This window comes from Letharia columbiana (genome assembly GCF_014066305.1).
Source record: "Letharia columbiana isolate WasteWater2 chromosome Unknown Sc0000084_s0, whole genome shotgun sequence".
Classification (NCBI taxonomy): Eukaryota; Fungi; Ascomycota; class Lecanoromycetes; order Lecanorales; family Parmeliaceae; genus Letharia; species Letharia columbiana.
The window spans coordinates 22,194-36,726 of NW_023501129.1; the positions used below are offsets into that span (position 1 = coordinate 22,194).

Here is a 14,533-nt window from a genome sequence, read left to right on the forward strand (position 1 = left end):
TACTTTTTTCGTTTAGTAGTCTATTAACATTGTAATACTCCAACAATCTACGTCTTAAATCTACGGAACTACCGACATACTTTTTACCATTTATTTTATTAGTTAACAAATAAATTCCGGCTTTACCCTTAACATATTTAAGGATATCTAGTTTGTCTTTGTCAGCGTCAGAAAAAAGAGCTGATGCCATGATGCTTCGCATTCACAAGCAACCGGAAAAAGAACCATCCTTACTTGAAGTTGAATACGCTCTTGCTTGCAGAGAGAATTTGGCCTTAGCCCTGGCAACGCCTCCCAAACAGGTAGATTGATAAAAAAAGCTACGGTATCTAACGTTATTTAAGTTAAAGCTATAGAGTAAAACAGACTTACTAATTGAATTTTTAATAATGCTTCCCATCCCCATAGACTGAGACGAAGTCTATGCATAGGGGGATAAATAAGACAAGTCGTCCACAATTCTATCCTTTATTTAATGGTAAATAAACTTCATTTTTAATCAAAGATGTTTAAATTATCCTTTCTTCAAAGGTGTGCTATACGAAGTATGGCATCAACAAGATTAACTTTACTATTTATATAATAACAGAATGTATAAGAATATTTAATGAGGAAAGGCTATTGTGGTATCTTTAATCTTGAATTATTTAATTTATTTCAAGAACCGGATTTCCCGGCGTCGAGAGTACACCTTACAGTATTACCTTTTAATACTGAAGAACCGTCTACTCGTTGCTCTTTTACAGAAAATGTCTGACTTAGATCCGCGATCACCCATTTCTATTACTAGAATCTCTAATGATATTACTATACCCTCAGTGATTAATGAGGCCGGATAAGAAGTTTCCGTCTTATCTTTAGTTATTAGAGCTTTAGGGCTTCCCCGGAGTTTGGCTCTTTAGACACAAGAATAACGAGGCGCCTACTCTCAGCTTATTATGTTGGCTGCTAATCTAAGACCCAAAGAAACATTTCTAGCTAAATATGAAATAAATTCTATTAATACCAGTAGAGGTAACAGTCCTAAGGGACAACCTGCAGGTACGAATAAAGAGAAAAAGTTTAGGCCATGTTTTTGAAAACCTAAGATAGTTGCTCCTAATACTACGGTGAAACTAATAAAAAATGTTAAAATAAAATGTGATGTGGAGGCAAAACTGTACGGTACCATACCTATCAAATTATTTATTAGGATAAATATAAATAATGCATAGATAAAAGGAAAATACATTTGTCCTTTGTTTGCGTTTATTTGGTTTATTACTATGCTGTGTATAGTAGCATAAACAGACTCTTGACTTATTGATCAGCTATTAGCTATTACTTTATTATAGGTTGTAGCTAAAGGGTTTAAAACTAAAGCTACAGATGAAGTTGTTGTTAAATATAGTCCAATATTAGTTAAAGAAATATGAAGGTTAGCTAAAATAGGGGCATCTAAACTTAAAAGATTCCTTATCTCAAATTGATCTAAAGGACTCTCAAGAGGGCCAGAAGAAAGATTTAAGGAGCTGCTAGAGTCAAGAATTAGCGTGTAACTAGTTAGCATGTGGCAATCTCTATATATAAATGCAAAATTAACCGAACTTAATACTATTATAACATGTGCTGTCAACGTATTACACTGCCTAGGTTCAGCACATGTTTTCAATTTAAAACTTATTAATAACGTTAATTGATATCTGAGTAAGGTGATTTTTATTGTGACTTTTATTAGTTATATGTTTAAGCGGCATTAAAGATATTTGATTTAATAAGTCTTTTTGTAGCTAGTGAAGCTGAGCTTCATTTTCTATAAGAGGAAAACATTAGTAGGTATGATTTCAAAACTGTATAAAATACAGGGAAGTAATATTATAAAAGCTATTACTAATGGTAAAAGTATAGTTCAGCAAAATGACATCAATTGATCATAACGTATTCTAGGAAAAGAAGCTCTTCCCCATATGAACACAAATATCATAATGCAGGCCTTAAATCCCAAGGTTAGGCCATATATCATTCCTTCTATTAAGGGGTCAGATAATAAAGTTTCATATCCACTATATATAATACTAACATATAAATATAAATCGATGTATTTAATCAAGTCTAGAAGAGATGTAAAATTTAGTAAATAACCACCCAAAAAGAGTATACTTGTTAAAATACAAATAAGAACAATACTAGCATATTCGGCTAAGAAGAAAAAAACAAATATAACTGCTGCATGTTCTGTCATAAAACCACTAACTAGCTCAGATTCCCTATGTAATGTATATAAAAAGAAAATTAAGGTTTTAATTTATCTAATTATTATTCACCTTAAACCTATATTGGTTTTTATAAACAAGATTTGAATTTAAATATTTACCTACTGTAACTTTAGATATGTTTAAATGTTTGGCTAACTCAAGATTATTTTTAAAATTTTTAATTAAATTATTGTTTAAATCATATATACCTACTCCATTAGGATGTTTACTTATTCTACCGCTTCTCTTTTTCTTTGCTTCTTCACTATGTTGTTTACCAAACATAGGATTAAACTCACCTGGTTTACTTCTCAATTTTAAAGTTTCCTCCTTATGTGTTGCTAACGAAGTTGAGCATGACCATACATAGAATGATTTGATTTATTCTCAAATCTCTTTAACATTTTTAACTTAGCTTCATCAGTATGCTTCTAACCTTCAATACTTGTAGCTGTTCTCCTAAAATTATACAAATTATCAAAGGGATACTTTTTAATGTAACTTGTTTCTAAGTCTGTTAAAGCTTTATTACTTACTCTTTTGCTATGAGAAGTAAAGTACTCGTATACACAAAAGTCAAACTTATCTAAACCATATTTTAAAATAGCACTTTGTAAAGCTGTATTAGATTTTTTGTTTGCAAGATGATGCTCAACTTCGTTAGCAACAAGAAGTCTTAAGTATAAATCCTTGGCACTACCTATATATCGTTTGTTATTTACAGTATTTATAAAACAGTATATACCTGCCTTCTTTCTTAATATTTTATTATAAGTAATAACTGCTTCATTATTATTTAAATTATGAAAAACTTTTATAGGAATATGTGTAGCTAAATTGTTTACTGATTGAGATGAATAAGTAGAAATAAAAGTAGAAAAGCCTCTTCTATGTTCAATTATAAAACGAAACCCTGTTTTATAATTGTTATGTGCGGAGGCTATAGGTTTCAGATAAATACATTACTTTTACATTCACATGCAAAGTTGGACTATATCTTCTTAAACACAATATAATTTTGTATTTAATGATTGCATGTAGTCTCTGAGGATCCTACTAGGATACGTTAATATCTTTCGGTTTCCTGCTGATTGTCTTGTAGAATATAAAGGTTTTCCAGCATATAGCAATCTTTTACGAGACCAAATCATATTGTTTTTATTCAGTAGCCTCGGCTAAATCAAAGGGAGCTCTATTTGTTTCTGCTATGGATCCTATAAAGAAAATTATAAAGATAGGCAATAGTGGTACAATATATCAGATTGCTTTTTGCATTTCTGTATTAACGGTTAAGCTCAAGCTACCTGATAATAATACAACAAGCAGAATGGCTGAGCTTAAGATCAATTCGTAACTAATTAGTTGAGCAGTACTTCTTAATGAACCTAAGAACGCATATTTAGAATTAGCTGATCCAAATTTGTTATTGTAGAAGCTCTTTATCTTATACTTCCATAATTCACATTATGGTTCAGACTATATCATAATCTTATATATATTAATATTTTTATCAAAAGATACTACAAAGAATCTGTGACTCTTAATTTATAAACGGGTTGAAGTAAAGATATCTACTACATATTCTTTTTAAGTTATTTTGTTATAAAATAATCCAATTATTTACTAAAAAGATATAGTTTTTCAGGTCTAGCTGTTTTTGTCTCTAAATGTCTTCTATTAGTTCTATATTCTACATTAAAAGATTCAGCAGCTAACTTTAAACTAGGAAAATTATTTATTAAATCTAATGTTTGTGAATTAGAAGCTCAAACCTTTTTCTTATTACCTAATTGTAAAGTATTTATATTAGTAAGTAATTTCCTGATTTCTTCATCAGTAAGTTGCTTACTAAATAAATATGTACCTTTTATTCCTTCTGCCTTACTAGTGTCAATGAAAGAATTAATAACATTTCTGCTGATACCTATAGCATGTGATGCTTGAGTTTTAGATACAAAAGGATTTCCTTTTATTAATTCTAGTGTTTGAGCATCATATGCTCAAACTTCTTGAGCTATATTGCTGTTAAGTTTGAAATCATTTGATACAGTTTTAACTAACTTAAATGTTTCTTTTAGATCTATAATTGGTTTACTATTATACAATTTACCTCTAAATGGAATATTAGTATCTATATAGATAGATATTGTTCCCCTAGCTATTTTTTGTAGTTGGCTAGCTTCTATAATGCTTTTATGTTTAGCATATTTTTGATTTATCTGATTACACATAATTTCATAAACATACACTTCTTTAGATTTACCACTTACATAAATTGTATTATTATCTTTTAACATGGATAATTTAGTAGCTAAAGTTTCATGTATTTGTGATTCAGAAAATGAAGAAGAAAAGCTAGTATTTAATAAAGGAAGGTATTTTTGTAAATAATAATTCTCTCTAGCTCCTTGTTCTGGTGCTGAACATATTTCTATTATTGATATTTTAAAATGTTCTCAACCTACTAGATTTACAAAGAGATGAAATTTACTATTAGTATTAGGTTGTAAATGGTTGTTTAATCTTCTTTTAAATAAAGTAGTTCTACCTATATAGTATACTAGACAATTATATTTATATTCTATAAGATATATACAACTAAGAGATCCTCATTTTTTTACAAGTTCAGACCTCTTCTTTATATCATTATAAGTAACTAAAACTTTATCATCAAAAGGTTTTGCAATAGCATTTCTATCTTTGTATAGATCTTTTATATAAAGATTATGTAGTGGCTTTAATTCCTCAATGTTTAAACTTTTTTTTCCTTTTTAGTTGCGCAAGCAATACCTTCAATTTTAGTTGAATAATATCTTTTACCTACTGGATTAGGCTTGCCCACTATATAGAATATACTAAAAAGTCTATAAGTAGGTATATAAGTAGTAGATTGAATCAAAACCTTAGAGTTGAAGGCTTTGTTACCCTTAATAACAAAAAATAAAAGAGTCGGGTCTATAGTAGCGTTATTTAAATTTGTAGCTAATACACTAGATAATTTAGGCTTAGCCTTTAAACTTGATAATAAAATAAAATTTTTAAGATTTTGGGCGCTCGTGGTAAAGTTATCGACTTCTCTTGAGTCTCATCTACTAGTCGTTGAGTATTTAAAGTTTAATCAATAGTTTATTAAAAGAATTAAAACTATTTCATACCTTATATTAACAAAATATGTTAAGAAAATTAAACTAGACTTTTCTTCAAGTTGACTTTGAAAGTTTCAAAACGTTTCTTGAAATTCACCCAATGTTTTACTTATTACTCACGTAATAAGGGGACTAATCGTTAATCCTGCTAATAATATACCATAAGTAGATAAGGAAGAAACTGCTAACATATATAGTATTCCTAAATCAAAGTCTGATATAGCTAGACCAGGACCATATGGTATAACAGAAAATCCTAACAAGGAAAAGATTAAAGTTATGATAGGTCCAAGAAAAAATAAAACTAAATTAGCTTGTGTGGGGGAAACATATTCTTTTAAAAGAAGCTTTAAGGCATCTGCAAACGCCTGTAATAAACCGTAATATCCTACTATGTTAGGACCTAATCTTCTTTGCATACTTGCCATTGTTTTTCTCTCTGCAACCGTAACATAGGCCACAGTTAATAATACTGGCACGGTTACTATTACAACTTCTATAACAGATATAAAGATAGGTGAATATAACATGGTATTAATAATAAAACATATAATATCTCATCAAAAATAAAGCAACCAACTTAAAAACTTTTTCTCACCTAGATATAAATTAAAGATAGAAGTAAACTAATATTTTATTAGTTTTTGGGTCTAGCGATAACGCTTCTTGCTCATCCTTTCTGATTTTTCACATGAAAAAACAGAAAAGAATAAACATGGCGCAAGAAGCATATACTACAATAACAACTAAAATGTTGTAAATGGAACAGGAGAACTATTTATTATTAGTATATATATTTGTAAAAAAGTGAGCAAGGAAATAAGGAAATAATGGGTGACGATAAACATTACGTATACAAAAGCAACTCTATGGTTTATCATGAAGATTAGTGATACATATGAACTATAAACAAACTTGTATTCTTATCTAAGAGTTGAACTTAGATCTAAAGATTAGGAATCTTCTGCTCTACCATTGAGCTAATAAGAATATAATAAATTATCATTTTACTCTTAATACTTAAAGCCTGAACTATTCTTTTTTATAATAACATAAACGTATGACGCCATACTTTGTTACCAATATAGTGTTAAATTGTATCTAGACTAAATTTACCCTTCCTAATACTTAGTAAAGATAATGTTGAGTAAGCAAACCTTATGGTAATGATCCACTATTAAACCATACAACCTTATACATAATATCCCTTTATTTTATATTTTTGCATTCACAATATAAATTAGGTAAACTTACATTTATACCTATTAGATTGTTTAATATACTATTGACATATGCTTGTAAAGCATAAAAGTTGAGAGGCAAATTGGGTATTATGCTAACTATAATATAATTAGGTACAGGATATTCTATTAATGCTCAAGCATGATCCATATTGTATGTAATAAGGCACATATATTATCCATTATCAATATGACCTAATAATTATCAAAAATATTATATTTTAAATGTAAAATTGGGTCATGTTGCCAATTACAAATATATTAATAAACAAAAAAGATAAAAACCTAATCTGATTATCAACATCTAAATATATCCATAAAACCTATTAGTGAATAACCCATTAGTAAGAGACCTAAACCAAATGGAAAATAAATCACTTATATTATTTCATAATTATAAGGGTAAGCTTAAAAAGGCATGAGCTAATAAGAATGCCATGGGTTAGTTAGCGGGCTTTATGCCCTATAAATATACATGTTATTTAGCTCAAATATGCCATATGTCATATAGGACCCTTCTCCCCAGATATCTTATCATTTATAACTTTTTTTTTCAATAAATTATAAGGCACCTGTCACGCATTTCCATCCCTAAGGACGGGATAAGTGTCTATGATTACATAAATACCAGTTAACAATAAATTGCCCTGTCTGAATTCTATCACTTATCCTTCTAGGGCAACAAATAAGTTCTTTATGCGTACATTTGTAAAACTATCTGTTTTAGTCTTATACATAATGAGATAAGGCAAATACAATCGTAGCCTGGGCTTTATGCCCTATGAGATATATGTTGTTACTGAAAATAATGCTTTGTTTAATTAGCTCGATGCAAAGTATGTTTTAATATACCTTGAAATATATAATTGACAGCTTCCTCATGATGCTGAACATGTCATATATCGCCTATTCTTGACTTGTTCTCATCATCATCAATATATAATGGTCTAGATTGCGATAAGTCAAGGCCTTCATATCTTAAAGGTAAAACTTTATCTCAAGTAACATCCACTGCATCATTTGTTAATGGTATTTTGAAGAATGCTATTTCTCTACCAACGGCTACAATAACAAAACCACCATATTGTCCATTAGGGTCCGCATAGCCTCTTCTTAAGTAAATAGCTGCGGTTACCTGATCCAGAGCTTTAAAAAAGCTCTCAAATGGTCTTTTAGACTCAACTCATAAAAAATCGAAAGGATCCTCTGCTAACCTTTCATTAATATAGCTGAGTGTAAAGTCTGGTTTTCTTCTACCAGGACCGGGGAATTCATGGGTTCAAGATTGGGGAGCTATAATAAAACCTGCAGGTACCCTCTCGCCCTCATGAAATTCGTCGCGTTGCCATGGAAAATGGTAGGTTAATATCCCATTCATATAACAATCTACTCTATCTTCCAAGGAAGGATGCCTATGATCGGTATCATCTACCAAAGCTATTGCTTGACTTATAGATATTAAGTCAATATAGCTACTCCTACTCTGTAATGGTAAGCTCACAAAAGAATAAGGGTTCGGTGGAGAAACTATAAATAGATAAGCGAATACACTTATAATATATATTGCTCAATTAATAGTTAAAAAAACATACTTTCCTAAATGAAGGGTTCAGGTACATGGAAACGCATATAACAGGGCACAAGCCGAGAAGTAAAAAAGTGCTAACGTATAAAGTATTCCTAAATCAAAGTCTGATATACTTAGACCAGGACCATATGGTATAACAGAAAATCCTAACAAGGAAAAGATTAAAGTTATGATAGGTCCAAGAAAAAATAAAACTAAATTAGCTTGTGTGGGAAAAACATATTCTTTTAAAAGAAGCTTTAAGGCATCTGCAAACGCCTGTAATAAACCGTAATATCCTATTATGTTAGGACCTAATCTTCTTTGCATACTTGCCATTGTTTTTCTCTCTGCAACCGTAACATAAGCCACGGTTAACAGTACAGGCACGGTTAATATTATGACTTCTATAATAGATATAAATATAGGTAAATATAACATGATATTAAAAATAAAATATAAAATATCTCATGAGAAAGAAAGATAATCATATGAACTTAAAAACTTTTTCTCATAATAATATAAAATAAAAATAGAAGTAAACTAGGATTTTGTTAATTTTAGGGTGTGATTCTGCTACGATAACAATTATATTGTTATAGATTGAACAGAAAAACTATTTATTATTAGTATATATCTTTGTAAAAAAGGAAACAAGTTATAACAATAGACAAAAAGCCATTATGTGTACAAAAGTAACTTTATGATTTATCATAAAGAAAATATTAGTAATACATGTAAACTAGAAACAAACTTGAATTCTTATCTAGGACTTGAACTTAGATCTAAATATTAGGAATATTCTGCTCTACCATTGAGCTAATAAGAATATAATAAATTAGCATTTTCCTCTTAATACTAACCTATACTATTTACTTTTTCACAATAACATAAATGTATGATGCCTTGTGAGATGCTCAACTCCGTTAGCAAATCACAAGGCATCATACATTATTAAATTATAAGTATAAACTAGATTAGCGCTTACAGTAATTTGACCAACGTGATGCTTTGCAACTAAAAGGGATGCCGAGGAATCGAACCTCATGAATATGATCTGCAATCAAACTGTACAACCTTATACACGACATCCCTTTATTTTATTTTTATCTTTTTATTATTACATAATAGTATAATTATTATTATTAACAATTTCATGCTTCGCAACACATATCATTTGAATATGCATCTGCCTCTTTTATGTTTATGTACATCTGCTTCTTGCGAAGCACTGGTATATAAGACTCAAACTTAGAATCCTTGTGTTGCGGAGCATGGCCTAAACACAACACTTAATCAGTTAAGCTAAAGCGTACTAATATGTATATTAACAATTGGTTTGTTTAAGACCTACGGGATTCGAACCCATATAATGATGATTAAAAGTCACATATTTTACCAATTAAACTAAAGTCTCTAGATTTATTAACAATCATAAAAAGTAGTTGCTTGTGTGTGTGAGATGCTCAACTTCGTTAGCAAATCACATCACATGGCATTATATCTTTATTTAAGCAATTAAGCCAACACGCTTCTAGATAAAACATAAGATACTTTTTATCTTGATATTGCTCTTCTTTTCTGATTTTTTATCAGAAAAGAAGAAGCAGAGCAAGTAAAATATGTATGCTTTAAACATTCTGTATAGTACCTTTAAATAAGTTCGAACATTTATCTAAAAACTAATAGTATTTATATTAGCCAGTTGAGCTATAAAGATTATAGATTTATAACATGTTTGCACAGTACTAAGTTACCCCAATCTGCTTCTTGCGAAGCACTGATAGATAAAGTTAAATTCTTATCTAAGACTCGAACTTAGATCTAAATATTAGAAGTATTCTGCTCTACCATTGAGCTAATAAGAATATATTACCACTTTTACAGTAAGACGTAGGGGTCAGTAAGGGTGCATACCGCATTTGCTACTAGCTTACAGAGCTAATAGCTTAGAAAAATTCAAACAAAATAATCTGAAACAAGTGGTCATAGTTAAAAGGTCAATCTCAACCTGGTCTTACGGTAAGCTGTAGGCTACTAGGAACAGACCAAGATAACGAAAGTGAAATAAAAGTTAAGAAAAAATACTCGTAGTATAAAGTATAGAGTGTAAGATAAATTAAACGCGGAACACTATTTAGAGGATTAGTTCTAATATTCTAAAAGTGTTCTACCTCTAAATTAAAACCTGATATTAAGTGTATAAAAGACGTTTTATTTATTATAAACCCGATAAAGTCGAATATATATAGGGTCTTATATAGGTGTAGATTAGTAGACGTATTTATAGCTTTAAGTATATTAAGGTTATAATAAATATTAATAAATAAAATAGATACTATAAGTAAGTAATCTAGACTTAAAATAAGACAATTAGCTTTATTATTAGCTGTTATAAGAAACTCTTTACCTATTATAAGATATCCATCATGTGAATTATTAGCAACTGGGGTAATGCTGCAACTACCTTTGAGATAATCTCAACCCACTTGGCAACTTTTATTAAATTAATTAATTTCGGTTGCGGTATTATAAAGCTAATATTTAATAAATTTATCTTAATTATTATTAGATACATTAGTATATATAGAAGACATATCAGAATGTGTCTCCCTAGATAGAGAACCCATAGAACTATTAAACTCATAAAGTAACCCGTTAATGTTATCATATGAATCAACAGGCATATCATGTGATGATGCCAAGTAATATAATAATAAAATAAAACTAGTAAATTCATTTAATATTATACCCCCTGCCAATATGCCCCACATTGTTAGTAATACTAATGAGTTAGTCATGTTAAGTTTTACATTTTATTTTGCGAATACCACAATGGTAAACAATAAGGAAGAGGTGATTTGAACACCTAACCTACCGTGTGTAAAACGGTTGCTCTACCCTTGAGCTAATTCCCTTATATGATGCTCATCTTTTCTGATAAAAAATCAGAAAAGAATAAACAGAGCACTGAAAATATAAACATACAAAACCTAGAATAAAAACATACATATATGCATGTATGTTTTTATAACAAGTGTAAATTATCTATTGTTCTTGTAGTCAAGAAACAAATTTTTCTATAGACACTGATTCTATAACAATAGGCATTGAACTTAGATCTAAATATTAGAAGTATTCTGCTCTACCATTGAGCTAATAAGAATATTATTTAACTAAAACGTAAAACTAAGACCAAATTAAAAACAATCCGGGTAAGTATAGCTTAGTTTTTACTACGTAGTAACATATTTAAAGGATTAACTAAGATCCTAAATAAAAAGAAATAAACACTTGATTTTAAGTGACAAAATTTGAGTATACATATACTTGCCAAATATTAATAATCTAAAGGATAAAAGAAATTTTACCATGCAAGAAAGACAGCATAGGAATGCACCGCAATGAAACTATATTGTGGACTGAAAACAAATGTGTGGTTCTAAGCTAATAAAAGACATTAGATTAGAAAGATGCAAAGGTGGCCAAGAAAATGTTATAGTTGTAAAAAAAGGGGTATTTTCTAATAATGTCATAGTATAATAATTAAAAATAAAAAAAAGGGGCTAGGTCCCCGAACCATATAATGTACCAAGTTATTAGTAATATGTGAAACCAATTTAATATATATAATTATGCAAATGTAAAATTTGTTAACTACCTTAAAACAGTAGATTAACTGTTTAACAAGATGATGATAATAATTACTGCTGAATTAATAACAATACTTGTGGTTATAAGGTGAATTTTTATGTTGAAACGGACTATACAACTATAGGTATTGAACTGTGTACTATACCACAAATCCCTCTTAGACACTTATTCTATTACCATAGGCATGCAGTTGTTTTTTTGTTGTTTATTAAGTACATTACCACATGGAGGTTTAATATATTTCATACTCAAAAGTTAATCCCTTATACACTCCACCCTTTGTAAGGTTTCTGTTTATACATTTACGATCTAACTTTATACCCTGAGTTTCGTAATGCCTAACTATATCCATAATACTGAAAAAGATCTTTTTACTATTATCAGAAATAGATTTTACAACTAGACCTTTGTTTTTTTTGTTTTTTTTAGGTTCAACTACTACTTTGTTTTTGTATTCCTTCATTAACAGGTCTAGCTTTTCATAATCAAAATTAGCGGGTAAAGATTTTTCTTGGTATTTACAAAAAAAACCATGGAATTCCCTACCTTCCTTAATACGTTTAGATAAAGTGGCTCTTTTTATAGTCAAACCAAGAGATCTTAAGTAAGATACACAACTTTTTAAAGAATCAAATTCTAAACTCTCTTGAAAAGGGGCCACCAATTTATTTACTTTTTTAAATTCAAGAACCACAGTTTTACATGCCCGAGTACCTAAGGCATATAAAGCTTTACGTTTTTCATTCATAACATTTAAAAGCTCTTTGCTGCTTAAGTTACTAGCAACAGTTGAATCTATAAGGAAACTTAATAAAATAAAATAACCCAGGTAAGGTACTTTAGTATTCACATATTTATTACAAGAAGATTGATGTATACTTAAGACCCTTTTTAAGCTAATTTTTGATTGAGCATGATAATAGAGAATGGTACAAGACAAATTGTATACATATATAGAATTAGCTGTTTGAGATCCAAAGTTAACAACCCTCAATGTATTTAAGTCATACCTTTTATCTAATAACATATACTGTTCTAGTAGTAAGCAATCTGTAGTTTTAAATTCGTCATTACCTAGTCTATATATTTTTAGCTTAAAAGCACTAAGACCTTGCTTGTTGAGAATAGGTAGAAATAGGCCACCAATACGTTGAGCGTCGTCTTTAAAATAATATTCCATACGTCGCCTCAGAAGGTTAGATGAACCAACATACATAGACCCTGAAACTATGTGAGTAAAGACATATACTCCTCCAAAACCACTATATTTAGATTTACCAACCAAACTATAAAAAAAACTTTTACTATCTTTAGTAATAGGAAGATCAAACTCTACCCCTTTAACCCTTAACAAAGCTTCTAGTTTTTGTGGAGTAATAAATACATTTTTATATTTAAGTATACTGTTTAAAACTAAACTAGTTGTAGTATTACCACTCTGCATGTGTTCCAAAGCTAATCTTTCAGGACTATGAACTAAACTAGTATAGTTTTTTGTAGCTAAACGGTTGAAAGTTACTGTTCCTGTAGTCAAGAAATGAATTTCTCGATTGAAACGGACTCTATAACAATAGGCATTGAACTGTGAAGTATACCACAGATTTCTGAACATTGCAAATCTACCACTAATTAACCCGTATTTTGGTTAAAGAGGGTACTTCTTCCTGAGTATAAATAGCAATATTTATACCCTTTTAACAAAGAACATTACATATATAAGCGGTTCTTCTGCATCTTTTCAGGTGGGGTTTGACTATATCTTAAGCTTGCGCCAACCAACTTTTAGTCGATGAACTGCACACCATTTACGTATAAATGGTGCTTGGCTGCGGATTGCCCATATTCTTAATTAAATAAGTTATCAATTTCGATTTTACCGTACCACGAGTCATTACCTGTGCCACCAGAGTATTACTAGCCTGGTTTGGTTGAAATTGCTTTAGGGATTTCCCGCAATTTGAAGGTTTTGAGCCGAAGGTTCACTTCGACTATGGCCTCAGACCATAAAATGTTCCTTCTCTGTTAATCATAACAGAAACTTGATTTAATCTTCCAGGATAGGCGTCACATTTAATACCTAAAGCAGGGCAAGCAAAAGAATGGATAACGTCAGCACCTGTAACTATAAATCTAACATGAGTTAGTTCTGGTATAATAAGTCTATTATCCACTTCTAACATTCTTAAAGCACCGTCTTCTAAGTCAGATTCAGGCACTAAATATGAATCAAATTCAATAAACTCATCATCACTATTTAAAAAATCAGGATATTGGTAGCTTCAGTATCATTGGTGCGGAAGTTTTTAAACAACCTTTCGACTGTACATTAAGCATCATAGATATACATCTAAAACACCCACAAGTGACCCAGTCTGTTGCAACAGACATAAAAAAATAAATTGTCTACTGACAGTCTTGTATTCTTAATAGATATCGGATAAAAATAAGATATTAACTGTTTTCACTCATGTCGCCAAAGAGAAAAATCTTTTTCTCTTTAAGATCCCCGTCGGGATCTTAGAAATTAATAGATTCAACTTATTGCCTTTTAAAATAAATAACTTTATTATGTTTGATGCCCATTATTCGCAATCGCAACACTTAAAGAGATAAAAGCAATAAAGAGCACTAACTAAGGCTCAATTAAGCTAGTGGTCTATATTCTACCCCTTATTCTACCCTATTCTCCAA

General features: G+C 29.9%; 6 non-coding genes across 6 annotated transcripts; all 6 read right to left on the minus strand.

Moving 5' to 3' along the window:
* Positions 1 to 6,299: 6,299 nt before the first annotated feature.
* HO173_012568 lies at positions 6,300 to 6,370 on the minus strand. The gene has a single exon. It is a non-coding gene; the product is annotated as a tRNA-Arg (tRNA).
* Positions 6,371 to 8,946: 2,576 nt separating this feature from the next.
* Positions 8,947 to 9,017, minus strand: HO173_012569. The gene has a single exon. It is a non-coding gene; the product is annotated as a tRNA-Arg (tRNA).
* A 515-nt stretch (positions 9,018 to 9,532) lies between these two features.
* Positions 9,533 to 9,605, minus strand: HO173_012570. Its single transcript has one exon. It is a non-coding gene; the product is annotated as a tRNA-Lys (tRNA).
* A 380-nt stretch (positions 9,606 to 9,985) lies between these two features.
* HO173_012571 lies at positions 9,986 to 10,056 on the minus strand. The gene has a single exon. It is a non-coding gene; the product is annotated as a tRNA-Arg (tRNA).
* A 978-nt stretch (positions 10,057 to 11,034) lies between these two features.
* Positions 11,035 to 11,106, minus strand: HO173_012572. Its single transcript has one exon. It is a non-coding gene; the product is annotated as a tRNA-Val (tRNA).
* Positions 11,107 to 11,279: 173 nt separating this feature from the next.
* HO173_012573 lies at positions 11,280 to 11,355 on the minus strand. The gene has a single exon. It is a non-coding gene; the product is annotated as a tRNA-Arg (tRNA).
* Between the last annotated feature and the right edge of the window lie 3,178 nt (positions 11,356 to 14,533).